Raw genomic sequence first — 10,269 nt, 5'->3', positions numbered from 1 at the left:
AGTTTCTTTGTCTTACTGAAACACATGGTCAAAATGGCTGTACTTTATACCTGGATCAATTTACAGAAAAGAACTCGCCTTCTTTGACCTTATTGGCTCAATTGAAAGTCTTTTAATGTTTTATTGGCTCGCTATCCAAGGTCCGAAAATGTCAAGTTGATTGATGACTTAATGCAATGTGGATGAAATGCATGTAGCATCTCTGACTTGTCTGTGAATTTTCACAGCCTGTCTAAATGCAGCCTGTTTGAATTCTCTATCAATTACCCTTTACTTCTTGCCTCTGAGACAATTTTTGATGGGCTTTTACTTTCATGATCAGTCTGCCAAAAGCTACGGACTGCAGGAAGATATCAATGTTCCTATAATTATTATTAATAGAGGAATAGAGTACAAAAACAAGGAAGTTGTGTTAAACTTTTATAAAACACTGGTTAGTCCTCAGCTGAAGTATTGTGTTGAATTTTGGGCACCACATTTTAATGCAGATGTAAAGGCCTTGCAGAAGGTGCAGAGGAGATTTACTAGAATGGTACCAGGGATGATGGACTTCAGTTATGTGGAGAGACTGGAGAAGCTAGAGTTGTTCTCCTTGGAGCACAAAAGAGAGGGGCGATTCAGACACTGCTATTGGGGAGAAGGAATGTGAAATATTAGATGAAATCAACATAGTGAGAGAGGAGGTATTAAGGGATTTAGCAGCTTTGAGGGGAAATTTCAGGCCCGGATGAAATGTATCCCAGGCTGTTAAGCAAAGCAAAAGATGAAATAGCAGAGGCTTTGACCATCATTTTCCAGTCTTCTCTGGCTTCAGGTGTGCTGCCAGAGGACTGGAGGACTGCTAATATGGTACCTTTGTTTAAAAAGGGACAGACCGAGTAATTACAGGCCAGTCAGCCTAATCTCGGGCGGGTGGGAAAATTATTGGAAAAAGTCCTGAAGGACAGGATAAATCTTCATTTAGAAACATTCAGATTAATCCAGGACAGTCAGCATGGATTTGTTAAGGGAATGTCATGTCTGACTAACTTGATTGAATTTTTTGAGGAGGTAACCAGGAGGGTCGATGAGGGCAGTGCATATATATGGATTTTAGCAAAGCTTTGGATAAGGTCCCACATGGCAGACACATGCAGGTCTCCAGTTGTCTTGGGAATCCTTGCCACTGGACCAAGACCTAGCTCTGTCAAGCCCGTGTGGTGGCTGGTAAGCAACGGCCACCACATGTTAAAAAAATCTACGCACAGGCATCTTCCACCCTTCAGGATATAGTTTGGGTTCTTCATTCGAAACACCTGTGAACTCATCCTTTTTTTGGCATGGAAGCAAGTCATCCTCGTTTCGAGGGACCGCCTATGATGATGATGATGATGATGGCATGGCAGAGTGGTCATGAAAGTAATTTACCAACATTCCCTGGATTCTGGGGAGGTCCCAGCAGATTGGAAAACCGCAAATGTAACACCCCTATTTAAAAAAGGAGGCAGACAACTATACACCAGTTAGCCTAACATCTGTGGTTGGGAAAATGTTGGACTCCATTATTTAAGAAGCAGTAGCAGGACATTTAGAAAAACATAATTCAGTCAGGCAGAGTCAGCACGGATTTATGAATGGGAAGTCATGTTTGACAAATTTGCTAGAATTCTTTCAAGATGTAACGAACAGGGTGGATAAAGGGGAACCATTGGATGTGGTGTATCTGGACTTCCAGAAGGCATTTGACAAGGTGCCACATAAAAGGTTACTGCACAAGGTAAAAGTTCACGGGGTTGGGTGTAATATATTAGCATGGATAGAGGATTGGCTAACGAACAGAAAACAAAGAGTCGGGATAAATGGTTCATTCTTGGGTTGGCAATCAGTAACTAGTGGGGTGCCGCAGAAATCAGTGCTGGGACCCCAACTATTTACAATCTATATTAACGACTTGGAAGAAGGGACCGAGTGTAACGTATCCAAGTTTGCTGACGATATAAAGATGGGAGGAAAAGCAATGTGTGACGAACGCACAAAAAATCTGCAAAAGGACAAAGCCAGGCTAAGTGAGTGGGCAAAAAATTGGCAGATGGAGTATAATGTTGGAAAGTGTGAGGTCATGCACTTTGGCAAAACAAAATCAAAGAGCAAGTTATTATTTAAATGGCAAAAAATTGCAAACTGCAGTACAGCGGGACCTGGGGGTACTTGTGCATGAAACACAAAAGGATAACATGCAGGTACAGCAAGTGATCAGGAAGGCCAATGGAATCTTGGCCTTTATTGCAAAGGGGATGGAGTATAAAAGCAGGGAAGTCTTGCCTACAGTTGTACAGGTTATTGGTGAGGCCACACCTGGAATAGTGTGTGCAGTTTTGGTTTCCATATTTATGAAAGGATATACTTTGGAGGCAGTTCAGAGAAGGTTCACTAGGTTGATTCCAGAGATGAGGGGGTTGACTTATGAGGAAAGGTTGAGTAGGTTGGGCTTCTACTCATTGGAATTCAGAAAAATGAGAGGTGATCTTATCGAAATGTATAAGATTATGAGGGGGCTTGACAAGGTGGATGCAGAGAGGATGTTTCCACTGATAGGGGAGACTAGAACTAGGGGGCATAATCTTAGAATAAGGGACTGCCCATTTAAAACTGATATGAAGAGGAATTTCTTCTCTTAGAGGGTTGTGAATCTGTGAAATTCGCTGCCTCAGAGAGCTGTGGAAGCTGGGTCATTGATATATTTAAGACAGAGATAGACAGTTTCTTAACCGATAAGGGAATATGGGGTTATGGGGAGCGGGCAGGGAAGTGGAGCTGAGTTCATGATTGGATCAGCCATGATCGTATTAAATGGCGAAGCAGGCTCGAGGGGCCATATGGCCTACTCCTACTCCTATTTCTTATGTTCTTAAAAGCCCACGGGATCCAGGGCAAAGTGGCAAGTTGGATCTAAAATTGGCTCAGAGGCAGGAGGCAAAGGGTAATGGTTGACGGGTGTTTTTGTGACTGGAAGGATGTTTCCGTGACTGGAAGGATGTTTCCAGTGGGGTTCCACAGGGCTCAGTACTAGGTCCCTTGCTTTTTGTGATATACATCAATGATCTAGACTTGAACATTGGGGTTATGATTAAGAGGTTTGCAGATGATACTAAAATCAGCTGTGTGGTTGATAATGAAGAAGAAAGCTGCGGACTGCAGGAAGATATCAATGGACTGGTCAGGTGGGCAGAACAGTGGCAAATGGAATTGAATCCGGATAAGTGTGAGGTAATGCATTTGGGGAGGTCTAACAAGGCAAGGGAATACACATTAAATGGTAGGACACTTAGAAGTGTAGAGGAACAAAGGGACCTTGGAGTGCATGTCCACAGATCCCTGAAGGTAGCAGGCTAGGTAGATAAGGTGGTTAAGAAGGCATACAGAATGCTTGCCTTTATTAGCCGAGGCATACCGTCATGTATTCAACTATCATTGTAACCCATGTATAAGCCGACCTAAGTTGTACACGTTGAGAACATTGACCACAAGGGGTGAACTTGTGGGAGACACTCCTAACCTGGACTTTCAGGTATAAAAGGGGAAGCTCCAACCACCTTCACCACTTGAAGTCTTGGTAATAAAGGTAACTGGTCACAGAGTGACCTTCTCTCAAGTATGGGTCTCGTGTGCATTTATACTAAAAAGTAAGGACATATCATTGGCGACGAGAAACTGGGATTTAAACCATGCAAGCATGGCCACTAGCAGCACAGAAGAGAGGTACTGTGTTGGTGATGATTGGGACGACTTTATTGAGAGACTACAGCAAAGTTTTGTCACTAAGGAATGGTTGGGACAGGATTCGGCCGACAAACGCAGGGCTCATCCCCTGACGGTTTGTGGATCCAGAACGTACTCCCTGATGAAGGACTTTCTAGCGCCAGAGAAGCCGGCGGACAAGATGTTCGAAGAGCTCAGTAAGTTGATCGGGGAACATCTTAAACCGGCGAGCAGTATGCACACAGCGAGACACCGGTTTTACACGCACCGGCGGCGAGAAAGGCAAAGCGTTCCAGACTTTGTGCCAGACCTCCGACGACTGGCGAGCCTATGTAAGTTCCCAGATGCATGCAGAGTGGAGATGCTGCGAGACTTATTTATTGAGGACATCGGGCACGCTGGGGTTTTCAGGAAACTGATTGAGACCAAAGACTTGACCTTGGAAGCGGCGGCTCTGATAGCCCAGACATTTATCTCAGGGGAGTAAGAGACCAGAATGATGTTTGACAAAAATCTTGGCTCAAATGCGGCAAACGACCAGGAAATCAACATTGTTAATGCGGCACATAGTTGTCTAGGCAGACAAGGGCAATTGGATATGCCCCAGCATGTAGTCGAACCCAAAGGGGGAATTCAACAGAGACAATGGCTAGCTGAACGGCAATTCATGCCATCGCAATGGACAATGCGGCCAGTAATGCGGCCATCAACACATGTTAATGGTGCGCTTAAGGACAGTTACAGAGACAGTCAGAGACGATCGACTGGTAATGGACCTTTTGTTTCCAACAACGGGGCCTCCAGCTCATGCTGGAGGTGTGGAGGCAAACACCCAGCCAGAGCTTGCAGGTATCAGCAATATACCTGCAGAAACTGCAACGTCAGCGGTCACTTGGCGCGTATGTGCAGGAAGCCTGCAGCCAGGTTGACGTATAAGGAGGACGGACCCGATGTAAGCCCAACGAGGCCAAATGAATACTGGAGGAAATCGCTGGAAGCTAAAGTTCAGCGAGTTCATGTGGAGCACGTATACAGTTCATAAACCAGGACGCCACCGATAATGATGAAAGTGCTCCTCAATGGCATCCCAGTATTAATGGGGCTAGACACGGGGGCCAGCCAGTCCCTGATGAGTATCAAACAGTTCGAAAAGTTGTGGGTGTCCAAGGCCAGGAGGCCAAAATTATTGCCAATTGACACACAGCTACGGACATACACAAAGGAGATCATTCCGGTGCTAGGCAGCGCCACGGTAGTCATAACCCGCAAAGATTCGGAGAACAGGTTGCCACTCTGGATTGTCCCGGGGGACGGTCCCGCACTACTGGGGAGGAGTTGGCTTGCTGTCATGAACTGGAAATGAGGCGATGTCAATGCAATTTCTTCTATGGAGCGAGTATCATGCTCACAGGTCCTGGACAAATTTGACTCATTATTTCGACCTGGCATCGGCACTTTCATGGGGTCAAGGTAGTGATTCACATAAACCCGGACGCCAGGCCAGTACACCACAAGGCCAGAACGGTACCGTACGTGATGTGGGAAAAGATAGAATGCGAATTGGACCACCTGCTGAGGGAAGGCATCATCTCGCCAGTCGAATTCAGTGACTGGGCGAGCCCGATCGTGCCGGCGCTCAAGGCGGATGGGTCGGTCAGGATATGTGGCGATTACAAGGCCACCATCAATCGGGTGTCACTCCAAGACCAGTACCCGCTACCGAGAGTGGAGGACCTCTTTGCGACGCTATCCGGTGGCAAACCTTTTTCAAAATTGGACCTGACCTCAGCTTAGATGACCCAGGAGCTGGCGAGTGAGTCGAAGAAGCTGACCACCATCACGACACACAAGGGGTTGTTTGAGTATAACAGATGTCCGTTCGGGATTCGTTCGGCCGCCACGATCTTTCAGCAAAATATGGAAAGCCTCCTCAAGTCGATTCCGAGGACGGTGGTTTTTCAAGATGATATCCTCATCACAGGTCACGATACTGAAGAACACCTCCACAACCTGGAGGAGGTGCTACGCAGACTGGACCGGATAGGGCTGCAATTGAAAAAGGCGAAGTGCGTCTTCTTAGCTCCAGAGGTAGAATTCCTGGGGAAGAGAGTAGCAGCAGACGGGATCAGACCTACTGTGTCCAAAACGGAAGCGATCCAGAGAGCACCCAGACCCCGTAACACGACGGAGCTGCGTTCGTTCCTGGGGCTCCTGAACTATTTTGGTAACATTCTTCCCAAATTGAGCACGCTGTTAGAGCCGCTACACGTGCTCTTACGCAAAGGTCGCGTTTGGGTCTGGGGGCACAGCCAGGAAAGGGCTTTTGATAGAGCACGCAATTTGTTATGCTCTAACAGACTGTTAACGCTATATGACCCGTGTAAGAAACTTGTTTTAACGTGCAATGTGTCGTCCTATAGGATTGGGTGTGTGTTGCAGCATGTGAATGCCAATGGTCAGTTACAGCCGGTAGCTTATGCCTCCAGAAGTCTGTCCCAGGCAGAAAGGGGCTACGGGATGGTAGAAAAGGAAGCGCTAGTATGTGTATGTGCAGTAAAAAAAATGCACCAGTACCTGTTTGGCAGGAATTTTGAGCTGGAGACAGATCACAAAGCCCTAACGTCCCTTTTGTCCGACAACAAGGCCATAAATGCGAATGCATCGGCCCGCATACAGAGGTGGGTACTCACGTTAGCTGCCTATGACTACACAATTTGGCACAGACCGGGCACTGAAAACTGCACCGATGCACTCAGCAGGCTCCCACTAGCCACCACTGAGGGGGCAACTGAGCATGATGCTGAGATGGTCATGGCTGTTGGAGCTTTCGAAAGCGAAGGCTCACCTGTGACAGCCCATCAGATCAAAGTCCCGCTACTGTCTTTAGTTAAGAAATGTGTCCTGAATGGAGACTGGGCAGCCATGTACAGGGCATGCCTCGAGGAATTTAAACCGTTTCATAGGCATAAGGATGAACTCTCGATTCAGGCCGATTGCCTACTGTGGGGAAACCGAGTAGTCATGCCCCAGATGGGCAGAGAGATGTTTACCAGAGAACTTCACAATGAGCACCCTGGCATCGTCATGATGAAAGCAATTGCCAGGTCACATGTTTGGTGCCCAGGGATAGATACAGACCTGGAACTTTGTGTTTGCAGGCGCAACACGTGTGCTCAGCTGGGCAATGCACCCAGGAAAGCCCCCCTTAGCCCCTGGTCCTGGCCCGCCAAGCCATGGTCATGCATCCATGTGTACTACGCAGGTCCTTTCATAGGAAAAATGTTTTTGGTTGTAGTAGACGCCTACTCCAAATGGATTGAGTGTGCCATTTTAAATTCAAGCACATCCTCTGCCATGGTAGAAAGTCTACGGGCAATGTTCGCTGCCCATGGTCTGCCCGATGTCTTGGTCAGCGACAATGGCCCGTGCTTCACAAGTACTGAATTCCAGGACTTCATGGCAGGTAATGGAATCAACCATGTCAGAACGGCACCGTTCAAGCCGGCCTCCAACAGCCAGGCGGAACGAGCAGTGCAGATAATCAAACAGAGGATGATCAGAATCCAAGGGGGTTCCCTACAAAGCCGCTTATCACGCCTCCTGTTAGCCAATAGATCCCGACCACACTCGCTCACAGGGGTTCCACCCGCAGAGCTGCTAATGAAAAGGACGCTCAAAACCAGGTTATCCCTTATACACCCTACTATGAAAGAAATTGTTGAGAGCAGGCGCCAGTCACAATGTGACTACCATGACAGGAATGCGAGTGCGCGATGTATTGATGGCAATGACCTTGTTTATGTTCTTAATTACGCTGCAGGGCCCAAATGGCTTGCAGGCACTGTGATTGCCAAAGAGGGGAACAGGGTTTTGGTAGTTAAACTTACCAATGGACAAATCTGCCGCAAACACGTGGATCAAACTAAAAGGAGGTTCAGCAACCCCATAGAAGAAGCAGAGGAAGGACACGACGTAGACTTTAACTCCACCACAGGTGACCGAACACCGGAACCAAGTGGAGGAGAGCCCAGTCACTGTGGGCAGTCCGGACAGGCCTGAGGCACCGCAAACAGCAGACACTCAGGCCAGCGCCCAACAACCGGAGCCCCAACTGAGGCGCTCTACAAGGGAGCGTAAAACACCAGAGAGACTTAACCTGTGATCCCAATAAGACTTTGGGAAGGAGGTATTGTCATGTATTCAACTATCATTGTAACCCATGTATAAGCTGACCTAAGTTGTGCACCTTGAGAACATTGACCACTAGGTGGTGAACTTGTGGGAGACACTCCTAACCTGGACTTTCAGGTATAAAAGGGGAAGCTCCACCCACCTTCATCACTTGAGATCTTGGTAATAAAGGTAACTGGTCACAGCGTGACCTTCTCTCAAGTATGGGCCTCGTGTGCATTTATACTGTATAGTAAGGACATATCACATACAATGCAAGAGCCGGGAGATTATGCTTGCACTGTATAAAACGCTGGGTAGGCCGCAACTAGAGTATTGCGTGCAGTTCTGGTCACCACATTACAGGAAGGATGTGATTGCACTAGGGAGGGTACAGAGGAGATTTATGAGGATGTTGCCTGGACTGGAGAATTTCAGCTATGAGGAAAGATTGGATAGGCTGGGTTTGTTTTCCTTGGAACAGAGGAGGCTGAGGGGAGATCTTATTGAGGTGTATAAAATTATGAGGGGCCTAGATATAATGGATAGAAAAGGCCCATTTCCCTTAGCAGAGGGATCAACAACCAGGGGGCATAAATTTAAAGTAATTGGTAGAAGGTTTAGAGGGGATTTGAGGGGAAATTTCATCACCCAGAGGATGCTGAGGGTCTGGAACTTACTGCCTGAAAGGGTGGTAGAGGCAGAAACCCTCATCATATTTAAAACGTACTTGGATGTGCACTGAAGTGCCGTAACCTACAGGGCTACGGACCCAGAGCTGGAAAGTGGGACTCGGCTGGATAGCATCTTGTTGGCCGGCGTGGACAAGATGGGCCGAAATGGCCTTCTTCTGTGCTGTAAACTTCCATGGTTCTATGACAAGGTTAAGAGGAGATTTGATCGAGGTGTTCAAAATCATGAATAGGTTTGAGTAAATAAGGAGGAACTCTTTAGAAGTGACAGAAGGATCAATAACCAGAGGACACAGATTTAAGGAGATTGGCAAAAGAACCAAAGGCGGCGACATGGGGAAACTTTTGTTTTTACACAGCGAGTTACTGTGATCTGGAATGCACTGCCTGAAAGGGTGGTGAAAGATTTAATAATAAACTTTCAAAAGGTAATTGGATAAATACTTGGCTAAATAATTTACAGGGGAATGGGGACAGAGCAGGGGAGTGTGGAATTAATTGGATAGCTCTTTCTACTATTTTTAAAGTAACTTTCAATCAAGTGCCCCCTTTTTTTTTTGAGGGCACCAAAAACCACAAATTAACAATTGAAAATTAAAGGGAACCTTTTTCTAATCAAATCAAATTAAAATTATGTTCCCTGTTAAAATGATGCACTTCAGTCCCTCCAGCGCCCACCTCTCGCGGAAGGCTGCGAGCATACCGGTGGACACCGCGTACTCCATCTCCAGGGACACCCTGGCTCGAATGTAACTGCGGAAGAGAGGCAGGCAGTCGGGCTGAATGACCCTCTTGACTGCCCGCTGCCTGGACCGGTTAATGGCCACCTTGGCCATGCCCAGTAACAGTCCTACGAGGAGGACCTCCGACTTGCCCGCATCCCTTCGCACAGGGTGCCCAAAAATCAGGAGCGTGGGACTGAAGTGCAACCAGAATTTGAAGAGCAGCCCCTTCAAATAATGGAATAGGGGCTGCAACCTTACACACTCCACATAAACATGGAACAGCAACAGCTCTACAACTATTTTAGTTGTCATCATCATAGGCAGTCCTTCGGAATCGAGGAAGATTTGCTTCCACTTCTAAAGTGAGTTCTTTGGTGGCTGAACAGTCCAATAGGGGAGCCACAGACCCCGTCACAGATGGGACAGACATTTGCTGGGGAAAGGGGGGTAGGACTGATTTACCACATGCTCCTTCCGCTGCCTGCGCCTGACCTCTTCAAGTTTGCGCCGTTGAGATTCGAATGCCCCCTCCCGGATGCACTTTCTCCACCGAGGGCGGTCTTTGGCCAGGGACTCCCAGGTGTCAGTGGTGATGTCGCACTTCACCAGGGAGGCTTTGAGGGTGTCCTTGTAATGTTTCCGCTGCCCACCTTTGACTCGTTTGCCATGAAGGAGCTCCGCGTAGAGTAATTGCTTATGGAGTCTCGTGTCTGGCATGCGAACAATGTGGCCTGTCCAGCGGAGCTGATCGAGTGTGGTCAGTGCTTCAGATGTTAGCCCAGACTAGGACACTAATGTTGGTGCGTGTGTCCTCCCAGGGGATTTGTAGGATCTTGTGGAGACATCGTTGGTGATACTTCTCCAGTGATTTGAAATATCTACTGTACATGGTCCATGTCTCTGAGCCCTACAGGAGGGCGGGTATCATTGCAGCCCTCTAGACC

Source organism: Pristiophorus japonicus, chromosome 8 (genome assembly GCF_044704955.1).
Source record: "Pristiophorus japonicus isolate sPriJap1 chromosome 8, sPriJap1.hap1, whole genome shotgun sequence".
NCBI classification, from domain to species: Eukaryota; Metazoa; Chordata; class Chondrichthyes; family Pristiophoridae; genus Pristiophorus; species Pristiophorus japonicus.
Note: the sequence above shows the minus strand (reverse complement) of the source record.